This window comes from Pogona vitticeps, chromosome 2, assembly GCF_051106095.1.
Source record: "Pogona vitticeps strain Pit_001003342236 chromosome 2, PviZW2.1, whole genome shotgun sequence".
Classification (NCBI taxonomy): domain Eukaryota; kingdom Metazoa; phylum Chordata; class Lepidosauria; order Squamata; family Agamidae; genus Pogona; species Pogona vitticeps.
This window is the reverse complement of record NC_135784.1, coordinates 117,566,865-117,589,605: the sequence shown is the minus strand read 5'-3', so window position 1 is coordinate 117,589,605 and position 22,741 is coordinate 117,566,865. Positions and strand designations below refer to the sequence as shown.

The following is a 22,741-nucleotide window of genomic DNA, read 5'->3' as shown; positions in this document are numbered from 1 at the left end:
TTCGGACAAAGCACTCCCACCTGTACCAGAGGGAGCCCCCCCTCCGTCCCTTAGCCCCCCTTCAAGCGCCTGGGCAACTATCGTGAATTTCCCCTGGAATTGCTTGAATAGCCGCGGCGCGCGGGGGGGAGGAGGAGGAGAAGTCGGGGTGGGGGAAGGCGAGAGACGATCGCTGCCGGCGAGTCTCGCACCCAGGGGAGAGCCACTGCGAGCCGCGCAGGCAGCAGAGCCACCGGCCGCTTTAGCTCGCCGTCGCTGCGTCGGCGAGCCAGCAGCACCCCGGGCGCGCCTGTGCGCGCTGGAGCCGCCTGCCCGCGCGCTCGCGCCCGCGCCCGCGTCCGCGCGCGCCGCTGAGCCCGGGGATTGGCTCGCGCCCCCCATTCAGGAGCTCGTGCAAACCTGGCGGTTGTGCCGCCTGCCGCTAGGCTGGATTCAGAGAGCAGCTGCCACTGAGCTGCTTGGGTGGCTGAGCTCGCAAGCAAGCAAGGCAGGCGAGCAAGGCGAGCAGCCTCCTCCCTCCCTCCCCGCCACTGGAGGCGGTGGCAGGAGAGAGGCTTTGGCCGCTCGGGATATCACACCTTTTTTTCCCCCTCAGGAGGGGCCTCTTCCCCCCCTCCCTCGTCCCCGTCAGTGAAGGAATCTGCCTGGGCTTTTCTGCTGGCTAAGTTACCTCACGGAGATGGTGTGAATAGCTCCGGCTGCCCAACCTGCTGCTGTTGCTGCTGGCGCTGGTAAATGCTCTTCACTTCTCTCTCTTCGCGTACTTCTCTGCATGCTTATGGGGTTCTTCTCGCTCTGCAGCGGCTCCCAAAACTGCAGCCCCTCCTCCCCCCCTCCCCTTATTTGCCTCCTGTAATTGCACACGAGTACCGCTGACAACTTCGGCCGCTTCTCCTGCCTGGGAGGAGGGCTTGTCTCCTTGGATGCAAGCACTTGGAAAGAGGTCATTAGTTGCCCGAGTTGCAGGAGGCTCCCGCGTCCCTGCAGCCGAAGCGCTCCAGCCTCTCTTGCCTATTAATTTTCTTCTTGGGTTGTTGGCGTGTGCTGGGTGGTTCCGTGGAGTTGTAATGCTGGGGTGTCTTGTGTATGCGTATGTGTTTATAACGGACTGTTCTCGGCTTAATGTCTTTTATGTTCGCCTTGGGCTCTGAGGTGCCTTTCCCCCCCCCTTCCATTCTCTCCCCCCCCTCCAACTCTCCGCATCTGAATGCAATTGGATTATGGTTGTTGGTCAATAGGACAGATCAGGGAGATTTCTGTGACCCAGAAACTGGGCTGTGCAAAGGGCACCCTGGCTGGAGCAGTCGAAACAGTGGGCAAGGAGGCATTTGTATTCTACATGCGAATTTTTTTAAAAAAAGGCACAACACCATGCTGTTATGCATTATTGCTGCAGATATGCAGAAGGCAGTAAAGGACGGCAGGGCTCACGCTGCTTGCAAAGACCATAAACAGAGATGAGCTTCCGTGCATTATCACACGATCCAGGGCTTAAGCTGCTGCTAAATTTCACTTGCTATACATGCTGATATGCGATGGGCGAGGGAGGTTGCTACAGTGCTACTTCTCAGGGCTGAGTCCAATCTGCACCATTTGCTAACATCACTCCCGGACCCTGACAGACTTTATGCTGCGTGGCAGTTTGAGCGGTTTTTTTGTTTTGTTTCAGGCAGTCATGTAGTGTACATTTAGGTTAGTATGCATGATGAAAGCAAATGGAGCTGTTAAGTGACAGGTTTTTTGGGTACCTCAGAATTATATTCTTCTTAAGATCTTCCTGTCAGGGTGGTTTTAAATATCATTTAAGTCTTAAGTGTTTATAAGGTAATTGACTTAATACATTTAATTCTTTTTCTTCAAGTCACAGTTCCTGATTAATTTAGCAGAGAAGGAAGAAAGCATTACAGCCAGCAAGTCAGCTCAGCATCAGTTATAAAAATCTGCAGTTTGCACTTTGGAATATATTTAATGCCAGCTCTACGTGTAGAAGTCTAAACAGTCTCAGGTTTTAGAAGTGCACTGTTGAAACAAGACTATGTAGGTCATACCTGAACATGTTTGACTGCATGACTTTAAAAATGCACTTTGAGTTCCTTCAGTATCTTTCGGTGAGGAAATGCTGACAGCGTTACCTTCAAAATATATGAAACTTATCTAAAGGTCATGCATTTCAGAAAAAGTGATTAGTAGTGGAAGATGGTAAACAGTTTTATGTGAAAGTGTACTTTATCTCAGATTGTTGCTACTTTTCAGTACATGAAAGATTAAACATAAGAATCACCTGTCCAGACTTATTAGTTAACATTAATTTAGGGTATTCATTTCCCCACAATTTTTAAAGAAAAAATAAAATTATTTTGTTGATATTTAATAAGGACTGTTACTATCTATCAATATAAAGAATGTAATATTTGTACAAAACCAGCATTTTTTAGTTTAAAACAAATTTCTTAACATTGGTGACATCGCAAAACAGTGTCTGTTTTCTGATATTGACCTGGACATATAAAACTGAATGCAACAAAATTTAACAATTTTCACAGGAACTCCTGTTTCAGATATTGCTGGCCTTCTAATCTGTCTCTATGCCCATAAATCTTGGGCAAAACCCAATAAAAATAAAGCACTTTTTTTTTGGAATTTATTGGAAAAAGTTAAGCATGTGTTTGGAACTCTATAATCATATAGATACTGTACTTGTTTGAAAGTGAGCATCACTGAACTTAGTAAGACTTACCTTGGAGCAGACACGTAGGGTTTTGCTAGAATGAAACTAAAAACACTTTATTGCTGGTTGATTTCCTTATATATCTTGTTATATGAATACTGTACATGTGAGTAAAATTAGGCATTCTTTCCATGTGGGTGGTAAGTGAGTCAGGCATAATCTAGTGAGAAGTTTTCCTGGCAAATGAATGGGAAATTCAGGGTAGTACTACCATTCCCTCACTCAGCTACTGTTCACTTCAACTGGACTACTGTAGGAGAAATTTCCTATGGATTGTGTCCCTGGTTACAGTTCTTATTTGAGGTTGACACTTCCTTTCACTGACATATGTGTGTGTGTTTAGTCTTCAGTTGAAATGCTTTGGCATTATGAGTCTGAAATGTTTGATTTGCAGGGAGTTTTTTTTTAATCACTAAGGTACCTTGCATTGAATTTATCAGTGTCTACTTACTTTTCCTGTGTTTCTGCCTAGGCATGCTATATCTGCCTCTCATATACAGGTACATGATGAGGAGATAATGTCCAGTCATTTCAAATAATGTGCATATGCCAGGCTACTTTTGTGATGCTTGGTATCTCTAGACATGTAGCGAGGAATGACTTCCATGCACAGTACATGTTCCTGTATGTGGTAGGGACTAAATCAGGTAGAAACAGTCGTAGACGTTGGTATGGCAAGTGAATGTGTAAACCAACCTTTAACTTTTTTGAAGCTATGTTAGTTTTCTTAATTCCATACATGTATGTGAAACACACATGTTTACACTTCATAATTTAAGTACAAAAATGACCTGGTTTGATTTTGATCATATGTCTCTGAGCTGTACAAAGATTTACTATTTTCTGAATTTCAGTATATACTTATTACTAAAATTAATAAAGTTGTCTTTTTATTTCCTAAAAATAAGTTTTGGCATGATGTGAATAGTAACAGCCATGACAACTGGATGCCATGAACAAAAAGAGTACCAGAAAAACAAGCCACACATACAGGAAGGGACATCAGAGTGATGCATCTTCCTGTATGCCTACATTGGACTAGACATTTTGCAGGGACAGACTTCCAAATACAGTAAACCTATTTATGGAATGGTATACAATGTAGCTGAAAATGTGTATTTGGCTAGAATTTAGGAAAATAGAATCTATTTCTTCAAAAGAAAAGGACAAATGCTAGAATGTAACAGATATATACTTTCATTTACAAAGAAAACTTTTGTCTTTTGTATGTTGCAAACGGGAGAACAGTTGAATGAGAATACTGTCACAAATGATTCTGCTATCGGAATGACCTATGCTTTAAATCTCAATACCCTCCACTAGAACTCAAATAACTGTATAGGAAGGCAGACAAAAGGTGCCTTCAGCTGTTGGGTCAGAGAGAATTACTACCACTCCACAAGTATTGATCTGAGGCAGCTGACAGTCAGATTTGTCTGTCGTCTTAGGACTCATGTTGTATTTGCAAAAGACTAGAGGTGTCTGAGCTGACACTGCAATAAATATATCTTTTTTCTTTGTTCAGGACAAACTGCCAGTTTTGCTTTTGCTGTCAGTATACATCTTTTCTTATACAGCATGAATTTTGTTATATAACCTAAAACTGCTTGAGCTATATTTTTGTGTAAATCAGTGTTTAGAGTAATGGAGCGAATTATAACTTAATCCTAAACAGTTCAGATTTACTCCCATTGACAGAACTAGGCTTATTCCAAGTTTATACATGAGGTTTGGATCTCAGACTTGAAATCAGTAGGATTAACTTTTAAATAAATGTGCTCACAATTGCCTCACAAGTTTACTCAAGGCCAGTATCTAATCCTTTTGGCATAAGAGGTGAAACTAGGTACAGAGTCACTGGAAACCACACAGATCTTGGGGAGCTGTTCAGAACAGTGTATATACAGTAGGTACTGGAAATGTATATGATGAGATAAATGTATTTCTTGAGAGAAAAGACTTCTCAGTAAATTTATTCACAAACAAAGATCCACATATATGTAAGTGTTATGGTATATCTTTTGAGTTTGGATTTCTAACTTAAAACCTTACTGTCTGCATATAAGCACCAAATGCCTTTCAAAAGGGGTCCCACTCTCTAAAAAAGCAAAGCTCAAATGCACCTTATTCATAAGTTAAAACACACATTCTGTACTTTACAGATGTTCATGTTGCTTTTAATATAACAGTATATCTAAAGTATTTGTTGCTTTAACTAGATGTTCATCTCATAAACTGAACTACAGTGCATGTTTTTAGTCTAACTGGAACTCTGCTGTTGTGAAACGTTTGCTGTAGTGCATATACAGTATAGAGAAATATATTTTAATTTAGGATACAAATGTTCAGAGGCAGTCCAAGGTGTTTTTTTTGGCAACCTTTTGTTCGCATTGCTACATTTTCACACCAATTACTGTTGACTCATCATTTGTTTTACTTCTAACTGTGCAAAACAACAATGTGTAGTACGCCTGAAAACACCATGTGTAGGAGGTAAGCTACTAAATGACTTGGTAGTTGTATCAAACTGTTTCAGTCAAATAAAAGGCTGTTTATCAGTAGTCTGTATACTTGTAGTGTGTGGTATTAAAATGTATTCTAGGTTTTCAAAGCAACAAAGTTTGCCTTAACGAAAAAGGTCTCTGCAACATTTTTCTTATATAACTAACTTAAAGCATTTTTCCATACACAGTGGCCTCTTCCATTAACAACTTTTTGTAGAGTATTATGCTTCTGTGTTCAGAGTTCATAAAGTCATATAGGTTTGAATATGTATTCACTTTACTGAATGCACTAGTAGAAAATAGACATTTTGGATAAATAGTGCAGTGCTTCTTTATTTTTCACTTGGTATCCTTTATTTAGGATAAACAACTTTATTGGCATGTAGTATATGCTGTATGGCCAAGGAAATTGTTAGTTACATTTGCAGGGAGAAGGATGTAGCCAAAACAGCTATTTTATTTTGGCACAATATATATCTTCTTCTTTAGACAACTAAAGAATAAGAATATTTGACTCTTTTCACTTTGTTGTATTCAGATCAAAGGAGATTAGCAAAACGGTGCTATCAAACTCTGATTCTTTTTTGCTTATAAATCACATTTGGTGAGTATAAATCCAAAATATTTTCTAATGCTGTGGACTTATTTTAAACAAAAGTGATTTATAAACATAAAATGATCAAACCAGAGTGTAATTTTTAGTGTACAGCATAGAATTTTACTTCATTATAAAATGAAAATATAAAGTGGACTTTTAAAAGTAACACTATATATATATTCATGTAGATAAATGTCAGGGTATAGTGTGTCATAATTTTATGAGGGCAATAGTCAAAATACATTTGGGAGCAGAATATTTGAAATATATAGGTTTTAGAAGACTCGTAATTCACTGGGCACACTAGCTGTCTGAATTTCCCCTAAGCATCTATCCAAAACTTATATTTCCTATTTTTCTGAATACATAGATCTAACATACATTTTGTGATTTGTGATAGTTACTATCTGTCATTAAAAAAATTATAAAGTGTCTTTATTAAAAGTTCGACAGTAACGGATTAAAAAAAGATTTGTGGGGAAAGAGTATCTTCATGACACATTATAAATGTCTGTTAGAAACATTTTAAATGAGGTGATCAGTTGGATAATGCTAGGCCAAAGGAGCCAGCGGCTACCATCCTTGAGAGGCCACTTTCAATAATGTATATAGGAAATCAACTGCTATGAATAAAAGCATATTTTAATCTAAATCCAAGGGGAGAATTGATCTATGGAACTGGTTCCACCACCACATTTGGGAGGAGCAATCTCTTCCCCCCCCCCCCATGTATCACCATCTTCTTCAGAGGGATGAGACACACCTCCCTCCATAGCTGGTTTGCTTGTTGCAAGGAGAATAGAAGGGGGATAATGTTCTTTTGTGCTGACACTAATTGTGGCACCAAGCAGGATGTCACACATGTTTAATAATTTACGGATGTGCTATTTTGGGTATCCAGAAACAGTATACTTTTGAGTAACAATTATTTGTTTACTTTGCACAGAAATTATAGTTTAATATAAGGCAAATTTTACTCCTCACTCATCCTTCTTTTTTTGTTTTCCATACGTCTTTTTTTCCTTCTTTTCAAGAGGGAAGGAAATCCAAATGGTCATGCATAAATATTAATGAGTGTAAACTTATCTCTGTAATCTCTTTGTTTAAGTAGAAGTTCCTAATCTTCTGATTTTGGCAAGAATTATTCTTTTCCTTCTTCATTCAGAGGTACAATAGAGATTGAAAATTAAAGCATAAGGTGCTGTCTGATGAGCCTAGAGAACCTCCTTTGCCCTGACCACATATAGTTCTATTGCTTTTAAAGGAATTACCTTAAAACCAGCCAGGCAAATATTGCTAGATTCCCAGGACAATGCCTTCTTTCCTCTGGGAATTATAATTCATTCCCTCATGGAACAAACAGTGCCATCTTCCATTCATTCCACCACAGGGACATAAGCCCCACCAAAAAGGAGGAGGAAAATGTTGTGCTCTCTTAAAAGAAAACAAAATTGTATGCATTTAAAGAAAAAGAAAGACAGAAGTGAGTATCCTCTACTTCTCTACCATAAACTTTGACTAGATGGATTTTATTTGTCTATTGGTTCTCCATTTACCATTGTGTTTTATTTTGTTATGCTAATACAGGTAAGATGATAATGATGGATTAGGGCAAGGAGATCCTGATGTTTATTTTTCCAAAATTCACTGGTGGAGTCACCTCTGGATGTTGGTGCTCTGTACATTTTGGTGCCCTGAGCAAAATCAAGTTATAGCCCTGCTATTACTTATGTAAGCCAGCATAAGAGCAAAGATATACGTATAGATTCCAGTAGTGAATTGCTGCTATAGCACTATCCCCAGGAGGAATGAATTATGGTTCTCAGAGGAACACAAGTATTATCCTGCGAACCTAGTCAGTATAGTGGGATACAAAATGGAATATACTGTGTTTCCCAAAAATAAGACAGGGTCTTATATTAATTTTTGCTCCAAAAATGCATTACATCTTATTTTCAGGGGATGTTTTATTTTATAGTGATGTCATCTTCTGGTTGCTGCACTATGGTGGAGGGCGGGGTTTCACTTAACTAGGACTTATTTTTTGGGTAGGGCTTATATTACGATCATTTTGAAAAATCATACTGCTTATTTTCAGGTTAGGTCTTATTTTTGGGGAAACAAGGTAAGTGTTTCCTCCTTAACTAGTAACAGCTAACTGCTGCAAGATATATGTTGCATTTATACCAGTCTAAATGATTAACAGGATTTAGACCAGTAAAATATATTTTTCATATATGTAAGAGGAAATAAGTAACATTTATTTTTGCTAAATTGCAGGTTAACTTTTCTATAAATATATATGGGATTATCCAGATTTTGATCTGAGTTGAAATGTTTTTGCAAATTATAAATTGCGTATTTTAAAAAAATCTATAATTGTGTGTATGCTTGCAGACTGATTCCAAAATAGATTGCAAACTTATCAGCAAGCCTAACTCAAAGTCTACTTCATGTATATTTGAAATGCATCAGACTCTTTAGTATATTGCAGGAAGAAGTTATAATTCTATTTTAAATTATGGGAGTGGGGGAGGCCATTATGTCCTTTAATGAGGCAACTGATCTCATATTAGGTCTTCTTTTCCTACCAACTTCAACTTTTCCTAGCATGATTGCCTTTTTTTCAGTGAGTTTTGTCTTCTTGTGGTATATACAACAGACTGTTTCAGTATGTTAGCTTCTCATGAGAGTTCAGACTTGATTGGATCTAGAACTGATTTGTTGTACAATAACACAAATTAAGTATTTTTGAAACACACAGTAATGAAAGTGCGGCTTTAATGGATAAGGAAGCAAAAGCATAAAGGAGGGATGAGGCAGAGGCTATGTTAAGCACTTTGTCATCATTATCATGTCTACCCTTAAGTACTGAGGCCCCATTACTGCACTTGGATCAATAAGCTACTGTGTAGGTTTACATCAGAATATAGAGCAGAGTGGGGAACCTTAGGGTCTGTAGGCATTTTGGAATACAGCTGGGGGAAACTCCCTCTAGCACAGCCAGTGATTAGGGATTGTAGGAAGAATATCTGAAACTAACTGAAGGACCAAAGTTTTCCCAGCCATGATATAGAGTTTAAATTGTATCCCAAAAAAGGGACATTTATTTTAATTGGGTAAAGCTTTTGAGCATAAACGTCCCTGTTTATTTAGTTAAAACATGAAATATTAGCTCCCTCTTTTTTAACAAAAGAAGATAATATGGGAGTTTCTTCAAGACAGCTTGAACAATCCGGCGTGTTTCAAAAAAAAAAAAAGATGTAACTAATGTAATGTCTGCACTGATCTGTCAAATAGGTGGTTGGTGAGAGAGAGAAAAAAAATCTTGTATATTTCTTTAGCCTTAGGGCATCTTGTGGGATACAGAAAAGCATGTCCTGGAGTACTAATTCCATACTATGTGAGCTGTCTGTATTCCTTATTTCCTCCTCCTCCTCTTTTTACAGTCTAATTTCCTCTTTTACCAAGCTGAATGGTCCTATTATCATTTGAGGAGAAATGCCACTATTTTTTTGTGAGAAACAGTTCATTGACTACGCTGCAACTGCCGTAGTGCTGTGATGGAAGTAAGAGCCATTGAACTCAGTGACGCTGTGTTCCCAATAACTGTGCTATGGATGACATAGAGATGGCATCTCAGACACCAACGTTTAGAATGCAAAACAAATGGTAGAACAGGCTTTGTGTGTCGCAGTTTATGGTAGGCAGGCTCTGCAATGTAATTTCTGTTTTGTAACAATGGTTGTTAAGTTACAGTCAACCCTCGACTTACAAACTTAATCCATTCCAGAAGGAAGTTTGTAAGTCGAATCAGCATTTCCCATAGGAATGCACTGAAAACCAGTTAATCCGTTCCGGCTGTTTTTGGTTCTTAGATCGAGGGGCGGTTTGTAACTTGAATCATTAGTTCCCATAGGAACTAATGCAAAGCCAGTTAATCCGTTCCTACCACTAGGGGCAGAATTTTTTTCTCCCCCCCCCCTTTTAACCTAAGATGACTTAGGTTTTAAAAAAAGGAAAGAAAAGAGGGAGGGAAGGAAGGAACAGACACCTTTTCAACAGAACACCTTGAAAAGCACTTTTCAGCCAAGACAAGCAACTTTTGGGAAAAACCAAGCACCTTTCAGACAACAGAACACCTTGAAAAGCACCTTTTCAATCAAGACAAGCCAAGACAAGCATGCCATCTTCATGCTTTTTGATGATCTCCTTTTTTGTTTCGATGGAGATGATATTTTTTGGCTTTGGCTTTGCTCTGTTCTTTCTTTGGTGCCATGTTCAGCATTCCAAAGTACACACCCTGAAAGGCACAGACATTTTAAAAGAATGCAAGACCCATCAGAGAACAGAAACATAACCCCCCACAGCAAGGAATAGCAATCCAGCAACCATTCCTCCAGCACAAAAAGACTCTGGATCCACATTTTAAGCACAGGCACAGACATTTTAAAACAATGCAAGACCCATAAGAGCACAGAAACATAACACCCCCCCGCACACAGCAAGGCATAGCAATCCAGCAACCATTCCTCCAGCACAAAAATGCCTTCCTTCCTGAACAAACAGCACATGCACTCAAAGAATATTTTAACCACAGGCACAGACATTTTAAAACACAGCAAGACCCCTCCTCACCTAGCCCTACCCCCCACCAAGCTGCAAAAAACCCAGTACAGTACATACAGTAAAGTAAAAACATATAGTGTACTCACCCAGAACGGGCAGTCGCTCTTCCTAAAAAAAGAATGTCAAAAAGCAAAAATCCAAAAATTCAAAAATAGCCAAAAAATAAAAATACAGTCCAGGCAGTACCAGGCAGTCTGAAGACTGTCTCCCAATCCACTCTCTAAATGCTAGGAAGAGCAAAGAAGCAGTCAGGCACCCTCTTCACCGGCCAACGGTTAACTGAAAGTTCAAATTTCGTGCTTTCCCTGCCTCCTGTGTGGTTTTTTCCCGAGTTCGCAACTTGAATCTAAGTTCGTAAGTCAAGTCAATATATTCCTATGAGAGTTCGTAAGTCAAAATGTTCATAACTCGGACTGTTCGTAAGTCAAGGGTTGACTGTATTTATACCACTTACACATTAAAAACATTTAACTGTTTACAAGTAATTCCTTCTTTGAAAGCTTTATGAACATTACTTTAGATGTCGCATAGTGGAGACGATTTCAATTTTTATAAATTTTACTTATAATAAATATTACAGGAGTTAAAAGAATGTTTCCTGTTATCATAGACAGAACCCAACAGAATTTTAAATCAAAGATACATGGTGGAAAAATTCAACACAAGGAGTACACATATGCACAATATAATTTCTGTAGCATTTATTCAAATGTGCACATAAGGCACTTGTGAGAAAAGCACTGCAAAATACTGGCCAGAAGCCTAGTGGTTTTCTTGGTAATAGGTGAGATGCTGGGGCACATCTGAGTGAGGACATGACTGGATATGGAGTAAGGATATGCCTTGGTACCTTATCAGTTAGACACAGCCAGCATTCCCTTTAAGTTGCGTGTAGGCGTGCAGAGCTCCATCAGTACTGTGCCGCAGCAGCTGGGATCGATGCCTCTTCCAGGTTTCGAATGAAACCCCGCTCCTGTGCACCAGCAGGCGAGGCTCCTGTGCAGTGGGGATGATGATTACAGGGGACCTTAGCCACAGCAATAGGGTTCTGGCCATTGTTTAAAATGCTTTATATTCTTTGTGTGTGTGTTTAGTCGTTTAGTCGTGTCCGACTCTTTGTGACCCCATGGACCAGAGCACGCCAGGCCCTCCTATCTTCCACTGCCTCCTGGAGTTGTGTCAAATTCATGTTGGTTGCCTTGCAGACACTGTCCAGCCATCTCATCCTCGGTCGTCCCCTTCTCCTCTTGCTGTCACACTTTCCTAACATCAAGGTATTTTCCAAGGAGTCTTCCCTTCTCATGACATGGCCAAAGTACTGGAGCCTCAGCTTCAGGATCTGTCCTTCCAGTGAGCACTCAGGGTTGATTTCCTTTAGAACTGATAGGTTTGTTCTCCTTGCAGTCCAGGGGATTCTCAAGAGCCTCCTCCAGCACCACAAATCAAAGGCATCAATTCTTCGGCAGTCTGCTTTCTTTATGGTCCAGCTCTCACCTCCATACATCACAACAGGAAAAAGCATAGCTTTGACTATTCGGACTTTTGTTGGCAATGTGATGTCTCTGCTTTTTAAGATGCTGTCAAGATTTGTCATCGCTTTCCTCCCAAAAGAAGGCGTCTTTTAATTTCGGGGCTGCTGTCTCCATCTGCAGTGATCATGGAGCCCAGGAAAATAAAATCTGTCACTGCCTCCATGTCTTCCCCTTCTATTTCCCAGGAGGTGATGGGACCAGTGGCCATGATCTTAGTTTTTTTGATGTTGAGTTTCAGACCGTTTTTTGCACTCTCCTCTTTCACTCTCATTACAAGGTTCTTTAATTCCTCCTCACTTTCTGCCATCAGAGAGTAATATTATTATTACACAATTATTAAACAATGAGCTTCTTCTTCACAGATTGATAGTACATGTGGAACATGAATTATTTCTGAGATATAAATGTGGTCTTGGCTATAGTGGGACACTACTTATCTACTCATTTTCGGACAGTCTAAACTTTTCTTCTTAATCTAATTTCATTATTGAGGGAATTGGTATTACTCTGAACAGAATTTCTTTCATAATGACGAGGAATAGCTCTGTTGATGGTAAATAGTGTATAATTTGCACAAGTCTCTGTAAAACTCCCTGTGGCTGTAACACAGCATTTCATAGAAGTTTCTCTGAGCAAGAGGTGCGTTCATTTGTCATGAGATCAGTTTTCCCCACACAACCCCAGTCTTCAGTGGCAGTGATTTAAAGTTCCTTAACAGAAAGGTCTTTTGCTAGCAGGTAAAATAGAGAAATGCTGTGCTGGCTGGTGCCACTATACTAAGAAGCAAATGGAAAGGGGGAAATGGTAAAAATGTTTTTAGGCTGTATTACTATGGGTCAGTGGCTGCATAATTGAATGTTCCTGCATTTTAAAAAGGGAAGTCATACACACAAAATTTTAGAAATGTTAGCAAGAAGACTAGCCTAAAATCCTTCTTAACATTATGGAAGTTGTAAAGATCTTCTGTTCATTAGTCTTAATGTATAACTGCTTCACAGCATTTTACCACAGTATTTTAACTACCTTTAAAACAGAGCCATTTCAACATGACTTGGCTCAGGCCTTGTTGTGCTTACTCAACAGTAAGACCTGTTGAATTAAGTGGAACGTACTCTGAGGTAGATGAGCCTAGGCGCAGTCTGTGTAAATGAACTCAGCTGTACAAATTAGTGGAAGAAAGCTTTTTGTTTGTTTTTTTGCTGAAGGTAGTACTTGTGGCCCAGGTTTAGCTATTTTAGTGAATGACTGTCTGCCAGATTACTAACCTTGGCTTTTTGTTCTACTTGCTACTAGTCCTATTTTATACGTTTAAGACTATAACTGCATCCTTTGAGCCAAGAACAGTTTTCTCAACAATTGGCAGCATGGTGAGTTGCTTTCTTTCCCCTTGCCGCTATAAAAGAGAGAAATCAACAACTCAGCCTTCTGCTGTCACTTACAGGAATTTGTCCAACACGAAGGATTTTCTTTTCACAAACAGGTGCCTTTTCTATACATACCTTAGATGATTTAATATGTGCAATATTTCTGTTGCAAAATACATTCAGATTTTTATTACTGGATAATATTAACGAGAATACCTGTGGTTTCATTGTTGTGGGTAATTTCTTCTGTAATGAAGATCACACATACAGTGGGGTCTTGACTTGAGAACTTAATCCGTATTGGAAGGCGGTTCTCAAGTCAAAAAGTTCTCAGGTCAAATCTGCATTTCCCATAGGAATGCATTGAAAACCATTTGATCCGTATCTGCTCTTTTCCGTCCATAGAAACTAATGGGAAGCTGCTATTCTGCCTTCGACCACTAGAGGGGGATATTTTGTTTCTTTTTTTCTTAGGTCAAGAAAGGTTCAGGGAAGGCAGGGAAAATACAGTCCAGGCAGTACCAGGCAGTCTGAAGACTGCCAATCCACTCTCTAAACGCTGGGAGGAGTGAGGAAGCAGACAGGCACCCTTTTCACTGGCCAACAGTTAACTGAAAGTTCACATTTTGCACTTTTCCTGCCTCCCACCTGGTTTTTTTCAGTTCTTAACTCAAATCTAAGTATGTAAGTCAAGTCAATATTTTCCTATGAGAGTGGTTCTTAAGTCAAAATGTTCTTAACTCAAGCCGTTCTTAAGTCAAGACCCCACTGTAGTCTTTATCATCATGATCCCAGTTACTATGGCCCAGTCATCATTTGGTGGCCAGAATTTTGATGGGGAATTCTCTGTATTTATATAGGTTGGCCCTGTGGTAGCAGACATGTTGGTGAAGCATGCGCAAAGCCTTATCAGCTTGAAAGAATGTGTCAGAACTTCTACTCTGCTTGCTTCACCTGCATGTCATGATGAAGCAGTAGAAGCAGGACTTGGTAGAACACTGAATTATTTTAATCCCATTAAAAATGTTTAGAACACTGTAGAACAACCTGCAGCAACACTAATTCAGGCAACTATGTTTGAATGTCTTTATATTTGAAGTTTAGATTAATATCACCCTCTGTTCCACTGTGGTGCAAAATTAGTTGTTTCAGCAAAAATTCTCCAGATTGTGGGATGTAGGATATATATGAAAAAAGAGGACAGAGTCCATCCATTTTTTATTAATTGCGTAGATAATGCATTTTAGTAGGTGCACCTTATAATAGAAATGGACACTGCAAAAATCACTTTGTGTACATAACTGTTGAAGATTCAGGAGATCTGTCCTGTTTTTGCTTCTGGAACTCCTTTGTACAAGGTATCAGTGTTGGCCACATAATACAGTTTGAAAAACATTTTTCTTTAGATCAGCTATTCTAAATCTCAGCTATTCTCTCTCTCTCTCTCTCTCTCTCTCTCTCTCTCTCTCTCTCTCTCTCTCTCTCTCTCTCTCTCTCTCTCTCTCTCTCTCTCTCTCTCTTGGCTATGGCCATAAAAACAATATAAAAGAAATATAGGCCAAAGCCAAATTATGTAAGTCAGATGAAGAACCTTATAAGGTGATGTGTGAATAATTATTTCCAGTCTGTGCACCCTTCAAATGTGCCAGCCCCCCCCCCCCAGGAATGCATATGCCCACCCCTGTTGAGAATAGATACTTTACATCCATGTTTTTGGTCAATTATTGCCCTCTTCGGGAGGGCTAATAATTATAGCACACTTTGCTCTGTCAATATATTAATATATACATTTACTTTGGAAAATGTATATCTTACTCTCACACAGTTAAAAGGAATGGAAAACATTCTTATTCAAAAACAAAATAACCTTAAAGCATTTTAATAGCTAAGAGGCAACAGCAGCATACCTTAATGCTGTTTTAATAACATTTTATATTGAGGGCTTCTTCTTTGACAGGGTGCTTGGGCATATGAAGGCTGAATAAAAGATATTTATAGGAGAACCAATCCTTTCTTCCTATGCTTCTTCACAAGTAGAAAAGAAAAATAATCCTATTTCTAACTTTAAATAAATACATTTTATAGTAAAGCTGCCTATTCCCTCCGTAGTTAATCATAATACAGTCAAGCTACTTTTGATCAGGTTAAAGTTGCTGCGTTGAATTTTAACTGTGTAGGAAGTAGGCAGTTTGATCATTTTTCTTTCAAAATATTATAGACCATTCTTCTCTCTAAGCCCTGGTACCCCAATGTAAGATCAAATGGAAAGCATCTTTGACAGTAAAATCTCAGGCTGACCCCTTTTCTCTTCTCCAATCTTTAGAAAAATAAGACATAATATAGATTTCTGATTAAGAGGAAAGTCAAAAAAATAAAACAGATTTATTCCTTACTATTGGCAGAAGCCATAATGGAAGCCCTGATATTCTTACCAATTAAAATGAGTGTTTTTGTAAAAGTCAGAAGCTAATTCTCATGTAAATGTTACAACAAACAGGAACGGTGTTCCTCTTTCTTTGTGCTTTTGATGAAAGCAGAACACATAACCCCTTTTCACGTTGAAGTTACATTGGAAATTGGTGATGTGGGTAGTCCTTTCACTGATGCAGACACAACTGTTCCCTGTATTGTTTGTTTGTTTGTTTATTGCTTTTCTATCCCACACATCTAATAACATATCAATACTTTGGGTAGTTTTGTTGTTGTTGTTGTTTAGTGATTTAGTCGTGTCCGACTCTTCATGACCCCATGGACCAGAGCATTCCAGGCCCTCCTCTTTTCCACTGCCTCCCGCAGTTGGGTCAAATTCATGTTGGCAGCTTCGGTGACACTGTCCAACCATCTCATCCTCTGTCGTTCCGTTTTCCTCTTGCCTTCACACTTTCCTAACATCAGTGTCTTTTCCAGGGAGTCTTCTCTTCTCATGAGATGGCCAAAGTATTGGAGCCTCAGCTTTAGGATCTGTCCTTCCAGTGAGCACTCAGGGTTGATTTCCTTTAGAATGGATAGGTTTATTATCCTTGCAGTCCAAGGGACCCTCAAGAGCCTCTTCCAGCACCACAATTAAAAAGCATCAATTCTTCAGTGGTCAGCTTTCTTTATGGTCCAGCTCTCACTTCCATACATCACTACAGGAAAAACCATAGCTTTGACTATTCGGACTTTTGTTGGCAAGGTGATGTCTCTGCTTTTTAAGATGCTGTTGAGGTTTGTCATCGCTTTCCTCCCAAGAAGCAGGCGTCTTTTAATTTTGTGGCTGCTGTCACCATCTGCAGTGATCATGGAGCCCAAGAAAGTAAAATCTGTCACTGCCTCCATATCTTCCCCTTCTATTTCCCAGGAGGTGATGGGACCAGTGGCCATGATCTTAGTGTTTTTGATGTTGAACTTCAGATCATTTTTGCACTCTCCTCTTTCACTCTCATTACAAGCTTCCTTAATTCCTCCTCACTTTCTGCCATCAGAGTGGTATCATCTGCATATCTGAGGTTGTTGATATTTCTTCCAGCAGTCTTGATTCCGGCTTGGGATTTATCCAGAGTAGCCTTTCGCATGATGTATCATGCATATAAGTAAAATAAGCCGGGGGACAATATACAGCCTTGTCGCACTCCTTCCCCAATTTTGAACCAATCGGTTGTTCCATGACCAGTTCTCACTGTTGCTTCCTGTCCCACATAAAGGGTTCTCAGGAGATAGATAAGGCGGTCAGGCACTCCCCTTTTGTTTACAAACTTGCCATAGTTTGTTGTGGTCCACACAGTCAAAAGCTTTTGCATAGTCAATGAAGCAGAAGTAGATGTTTTTCTGGAGCTCTCTGGCTTTCTCCATAATCCAGCACATGTTAGCAATTTGGTCTCTAGTTCTTCTGCCCCTTTGAAATCCAGCTTGTTCTTCTGGGAGTTCTCAGCTCACATACTGCTCAAGCCTATCTTGTAGGATTTTGAGCATAACCTTGCTAGCGTGTGAAATGAGTGCAATTGTATGGTAGTTGGAGCATTCTTTGGCACTGCCCTTCTTTGGGATTGGGATGTAGACTGATCTTTTCCAATCCTCTGGCCACTGTTGAGTTTTCCAAACTTGCTGACATATTGAGTGTAGCACCTTAACAGCGTCATCTTTTAAGATTTTAAATAGTTCAATTGGAATTCCATCACCTCCACTGGCCTTGTTGTTAGCCAAGCATTCTGTTGTTAGATTTCACTCTCCAGGATGTCTGGCTCAGGATCAGCAACCACATTATCTGGATTGTCCGGGATATCCAAATCTTTCGGCTCAGGATCAGCAACCACATTATCTGGATTGTCCGGGATATCCAAATCTTTCTGGTATAATTCCTCTGTGTATTCTTGCCACCTCTTCTTGATGTCTTCTGCTTCTGTTAGGTCCCTCCCTTTTTTGTATTTTATCATGTCCATCTTTGCACAAAATGCTCCGTTAATATCTCCAATTTTCCTAAACAGATCTCTGGTTTTTCCTTTCCTTTTCTTTTCCTCTATTTCTTTGCATTGTTCATTTAAGAAGGCCCTCTTAAGGCCCATTTAAGAAGTATAAAATAAGTTAACAAAGATAGGCCTCTCACAAGGATACTCAGCCCAGAACCTTATTTGCCTTGAATAACCTGCCAGAACTGACCCTCCTATTCTTTGGTACTTTCTGAGAACATAAGAACATCTGCATGCCACAGAGAGGTGGCCAGATAGGACTTGGCGGAGGTCACTGCAGTTGCTTGAGGAGAAATTATCTTGGCAAGAAAACAAAAAGTTCTCCACTTATTGACTGCCAATTGATAAACATCTCCTATTAGTCAAAAGCTTAAAATATTGTTTAATAAGGTGGAAATCTGAGACTCAGTAGCAAACATTAATCCTTTATATACATGGACCGAAATCTCCACATGCAGCTATGCACCTGTAATGCAAATGATATATATTGTTCAATGTGTGAGGTCACTTTAGACATATCTACTGTGTACTGAGTTGCATAAGCGTAATATGGCATAACTATGATCATGCAGTTACATTCAATATCATGACAACAAGACTTCATCCTTTTCTATTCTCCCTGCAGCTGAAAATCTGCATCAGAAGATTTTCCAGGCTTCCAGAGATATTTCTAAGGATATAAAAGGAACTAGTCTGGGGAAAGGAAAATCTCAATCTTGCTAACAATTTGTTTGGTCAACAGAATGCTATAAAGAGATATGACTAGTAAGGTGTGCACCCCCGACCAATACTACCCCTGTATTTCAGGAAATACAAGACCCAAAATATGAAAAAAGAAATGTACAAAAGAAAAAAAAAATTGTCTGCATTCATTTGCACAATACATTACATTGCTTTACTATTATTTTATATTTTAGAAGTGATGTAAATTACATATGCTTTGTTTGTTCTTTAATCCTTGACTACTAGGATTAAAAAATCTCCGAACTTGCAATAGAGAGTGGTGGGGTTATTATTATTATTATTAAATTTTTTTGGTGTTACAAGGATATCACTGTATTGAGGGTTAGAGGTTGGATTGGGTTTAGAGTTACATGTATACATCTTGTACGTCATTAACCTACTGAGAATTCTGGTATACCTCTGAATGGAGTCAGCCTGCTGAACAGGTGACACAACCGATGTGTGTCACTTCTTGGCATTGTTTCCTCTTCCACATGAAAAAAGTGTAAGATTTTTTTGTTGGGACAGGAAAGTATCCCAGCTGCAATGCCATAGACTGCGTACATTGTAAGTCTGTGTAGATTCTGCATAAAAATGCAGATCTCTATGGTTAAACATCCCATTTTGCTGCATGAAGAGTAGTCTTCACATGTCTGTAATCTAGTTACTTTTTGTAAATTGTCAATTGAACAGGGTAAGCAACTTCAGCATATCTGGGACACACGCAAAAATTGAAAATAAATAAATAAAAAGGAAGTAGCCAGAGATCCTGTTTATATTTGGTTCAGAAGTCTCTGTAACTTATTTAAAAGAACTGCTTGGAGTTTTTAGGGAGCAACAGTTTATTTTTTTGACGGAAAAAGATTTTAGGGGAAGGCTGGGTGCTGGAAAAACAGTGTTCGATGGCTAAATGCAGCTTTGGGGCAACACTGAAAAAGCAAACAAGGAGCTGAAAATAAAATATAAAAGTAGCTTCAGAGTATAATTATTGACTCTACTGAACTTGCTGTATACTGAGTGACTGTGTTTTAATACATGCTTATAGCATAGTAATTCAGTATGATGGAATTTAACCACACCATTTTCCATTATTATATTACAATACAGACAATAAAATATTCTTTAGTTGTAAGAAGGCATTGTGCTAATGCTAGGTATTTAAAACACAGGTGGGGAGATACTCAGTCTTCTCCTGAGTATTCAGAAGGTTTTAAAGAATGTCTTAGGTTTAAAAAGGGAATCCTGTATTTACTACTACATTATTACAAATTGCTGACATGGAGAATATTTTAAGATTTCACCTCTTAACTCGTGCAAACTTGACATATAATTCCCAAGTTAAGTTACACAAAGAAGGAAGTCCAAGCATTTACAGCACTAAAGTTTTCTGTTCTCTCAAATTATTTGGCTGACATTGACTTTGGAAACTATTTGCCCTATGACACTCTTCCATGTGTCTTCTACGATTCCTGTTTCCAATATCAGACATGAGTCTTATTTCCTGGTCTACCTTTTACTATCCTTTCCACTGCTGTGTTTGAGTTTGATTTTTTTTCCTACCCATACCTGAAAATGCTTTTCTGAACTCCTACTTGATATCATAATTCTTCACTCAGAAAGTATCTCTGTGACACTCAGAGATACCAAATTGTCTATCTTCAGCTGCAACTACCAACCAGTCAGTTTGAAATAAATATTGGGAAAGTTATAGAATTGATCCTTTAATAGTCAGTCTCTGAGCATTTACAAAAGAATGCTGTGGTTACTAACAGCCAGCATGAAGACCAAGTTATGCCCATTGATAAGAGTTACATGCTTAGCAGGTCAGGAGAATGCTATGTTTCATGTATCTCAGGGGTGGGCAAATAATTTCTATAGGGGGGCCACATGAAAAATCTGAACTGTGTTCAGGGGCTGAACTAACTTTACTTAAAAATAAAATGAAACAGTGATGTTATGATTGTTTTTATTTTAAACTTGTTAATCTTCACAAGTATTACAAAGGTTTAGTGCTAAAGAGGCTGTATGTGGCCCTCGGGCCGCACACCCAGGTCTGGTATATCTTAATTTTGGCAAAGATTTTGACATCTCCCATACTCCCGTGACCAAGCTGGTAAAATGTCGGGCATACTGTGCTATTGTATTCTTGAAGGCTTTCACGGCTGGGATCTGATGGTTGTTGTAGGTTTTTCAGGCTGTTTGGTCGCATTCTTAAGGTTTTTCTTCCTAATGTTTTATCAGTCTCTGTGGCCGGCATCTCCAGAGGACAGGAGTCAGAACTCTGTCTGTGATCTGGCGCAGTTTGTGGGATAGTTGACTATTCATAGCTATGGGATTGGCTTTTGTCCTTTTCAGGAGATTGGGTGATTATGGTGTTCAGTTTTTTTTTTTGTTGTGGGTGTATTGTAATAAGGGGGAGAGATGATCTGTCACTGTGATTGATGAGTGTTGTTAGATGGTTTTTTGTGTGTGCTGAGCATTGGTGCTTGTGGCTGAGTAGTTCGTTGACCTTTTGCAGTACTACTTCTGTCTTTTGAAATAGAATTTCATGTCCAGCTTGTTTCAGGGCATGTTCTGCTACTGCTGATTTTTCCGGTTGTTTTAGTCTGCAGTGTCTCTCCTGTTCTTTGATTCTGGTGTGAATGCTGCGTTTTGAGGTTCCAGTATATACCTGGCCACAACTGCAAGGTATCCGGTATACTCCTGCAGTGGTGAGGGGGGGTCTCTTTTGTCCTTTGCTGACCGTAACATTTGTTATATTTTTGTGGTGGGCCTTTTTAGATGACACAAAAGTTGAAGGAGTGGCAAATACCTTTTAATACAGATAAGGATTCAACGTGATCTTCCCAGATTAGACAACTGGGCCAAAACAAACTGTATAAATTTAAGCAGTGATAAACGTGAAGTCCTGCATTTTAGAAAAGGAGAAACAGGGGGACATATATAGGATAATTGACATGCAACTGCATTATCATGTGTGAAAGGAACTAGATATCTTAGTTGACTGCAAGCTTAATATGGATCAACAGTGTTATGCACTGGTAGGAAAAGCTAATGTAATTTAACTGCATCAGTAGACTTATGGTGTCCAGATCAGGGGAATTAATATTGCCAAGCTATTCTGTTTTTATCAGACTTTCCTTGAAATACTTTATCTAGCTCTGAGTCCCACAGTTTCAGAAGAGTATCAGCAGGGTGGAAGATGTCTAAAGAAGTGTGACAAAGATGATATGAAAACAGTTGAGAAACAATTGATATAGTTGGTTATATTTAGCCTGAAGAAGAAAAGGAGAAGTAATCTTCAAAAATATTCGAAGGGGTGTTGTCAGGTCAGGTATTCTGACACCTAAACATCTCTGTAAGAGCTCTACAGAACTTTATAAACCTATAGGGGGGAAAACCAGAAGCTTGTGTTAGTTATAACTGACATAAGGGTTAAATAAGGGTTAGTTCCAGAATGAAACTGGACAATGTTTTCCAAAATTTGTCTGGAAATGTACAAGTCTTTTCACTGTTGCAATAATTCTAGGCAACATCTGTTTATCTGCTTCTGCAACCGTTATTCCTGCATTGCTTCTGTGTTCTAGAAGCATAAAAAATATTTCAAAGTTGTAAAAATATCAAAGTTTGGCAACTATGGAAAACTGCAGACACTAATTCTTAAAATATATATGAAAATTCAACCTAAGTTGCATGCAGATACGTAAGTCAGAATTCAGTCCAAAATACAAGAGCATAAAAGCACAATAAAATATCCAAAAGAATGTTTTAATTACCTTCTAAAAATGCAAGAGCTTATAGCCTGAAAAGGCACATTTAAAAAACAAGAAAAAATAGATAATTTTGTTATTCAACTGAGGAATGTATTTATTTATTTATTTAATTTATACCCCGCCTATCTGGCCCACCGGACCACTCTAGGCGGCTTCCAAATAAAAATCAAATAATAAAACATAGACAAATACATAATAATCAAACAAGAACAGCAGTAAAAATAAAAAGGAAAAGTAAGAAAAAATCAAGAGTTGGCTGGAGCGAAGGCCTGAATTAACAGCCATGTTTTTAATTGGGTTTTAAAGGTGTCCAGCATGGAGGCCGCGTGAATCGCCGGAGGGAGATTGTTCCAGAGGCGAGGAGCCACTGCCGAGAAGGCCCGGTTTCGTGTCTTCTCCTTCCAGGCCTCTCTCGGCGTCAGGCTCCTCAGCCTCACCTCCTGAC

The 22,741-nt window shown here is 39.2% G+C and overlaps 1 protein-coding gene across 8 annotated transcripts in view; it reads left to right on the top strand.

Annotated features, from left to right (window-relative positions):
* Positions 1-441: 441 nt before the first annotated feature.
* Positions 442-22,741, top strand: part of TENM2 (teneurin transmembrane protein 2) — a 1,058,578-nt gene continuing 1,036,278 nt past the window's right edge. For all 8 annotated transcript variants that reach the window (XM_078385828.1, XM_078385826.1, XM_078385824.1 and 5 more), the window contains exon 1: positions 442-731. The gene's annotated coding sequence lies outside the window, so the exon portion shown is untranslated. The remainder of the gene's footprint in view (positions 732-22,741) is intronic.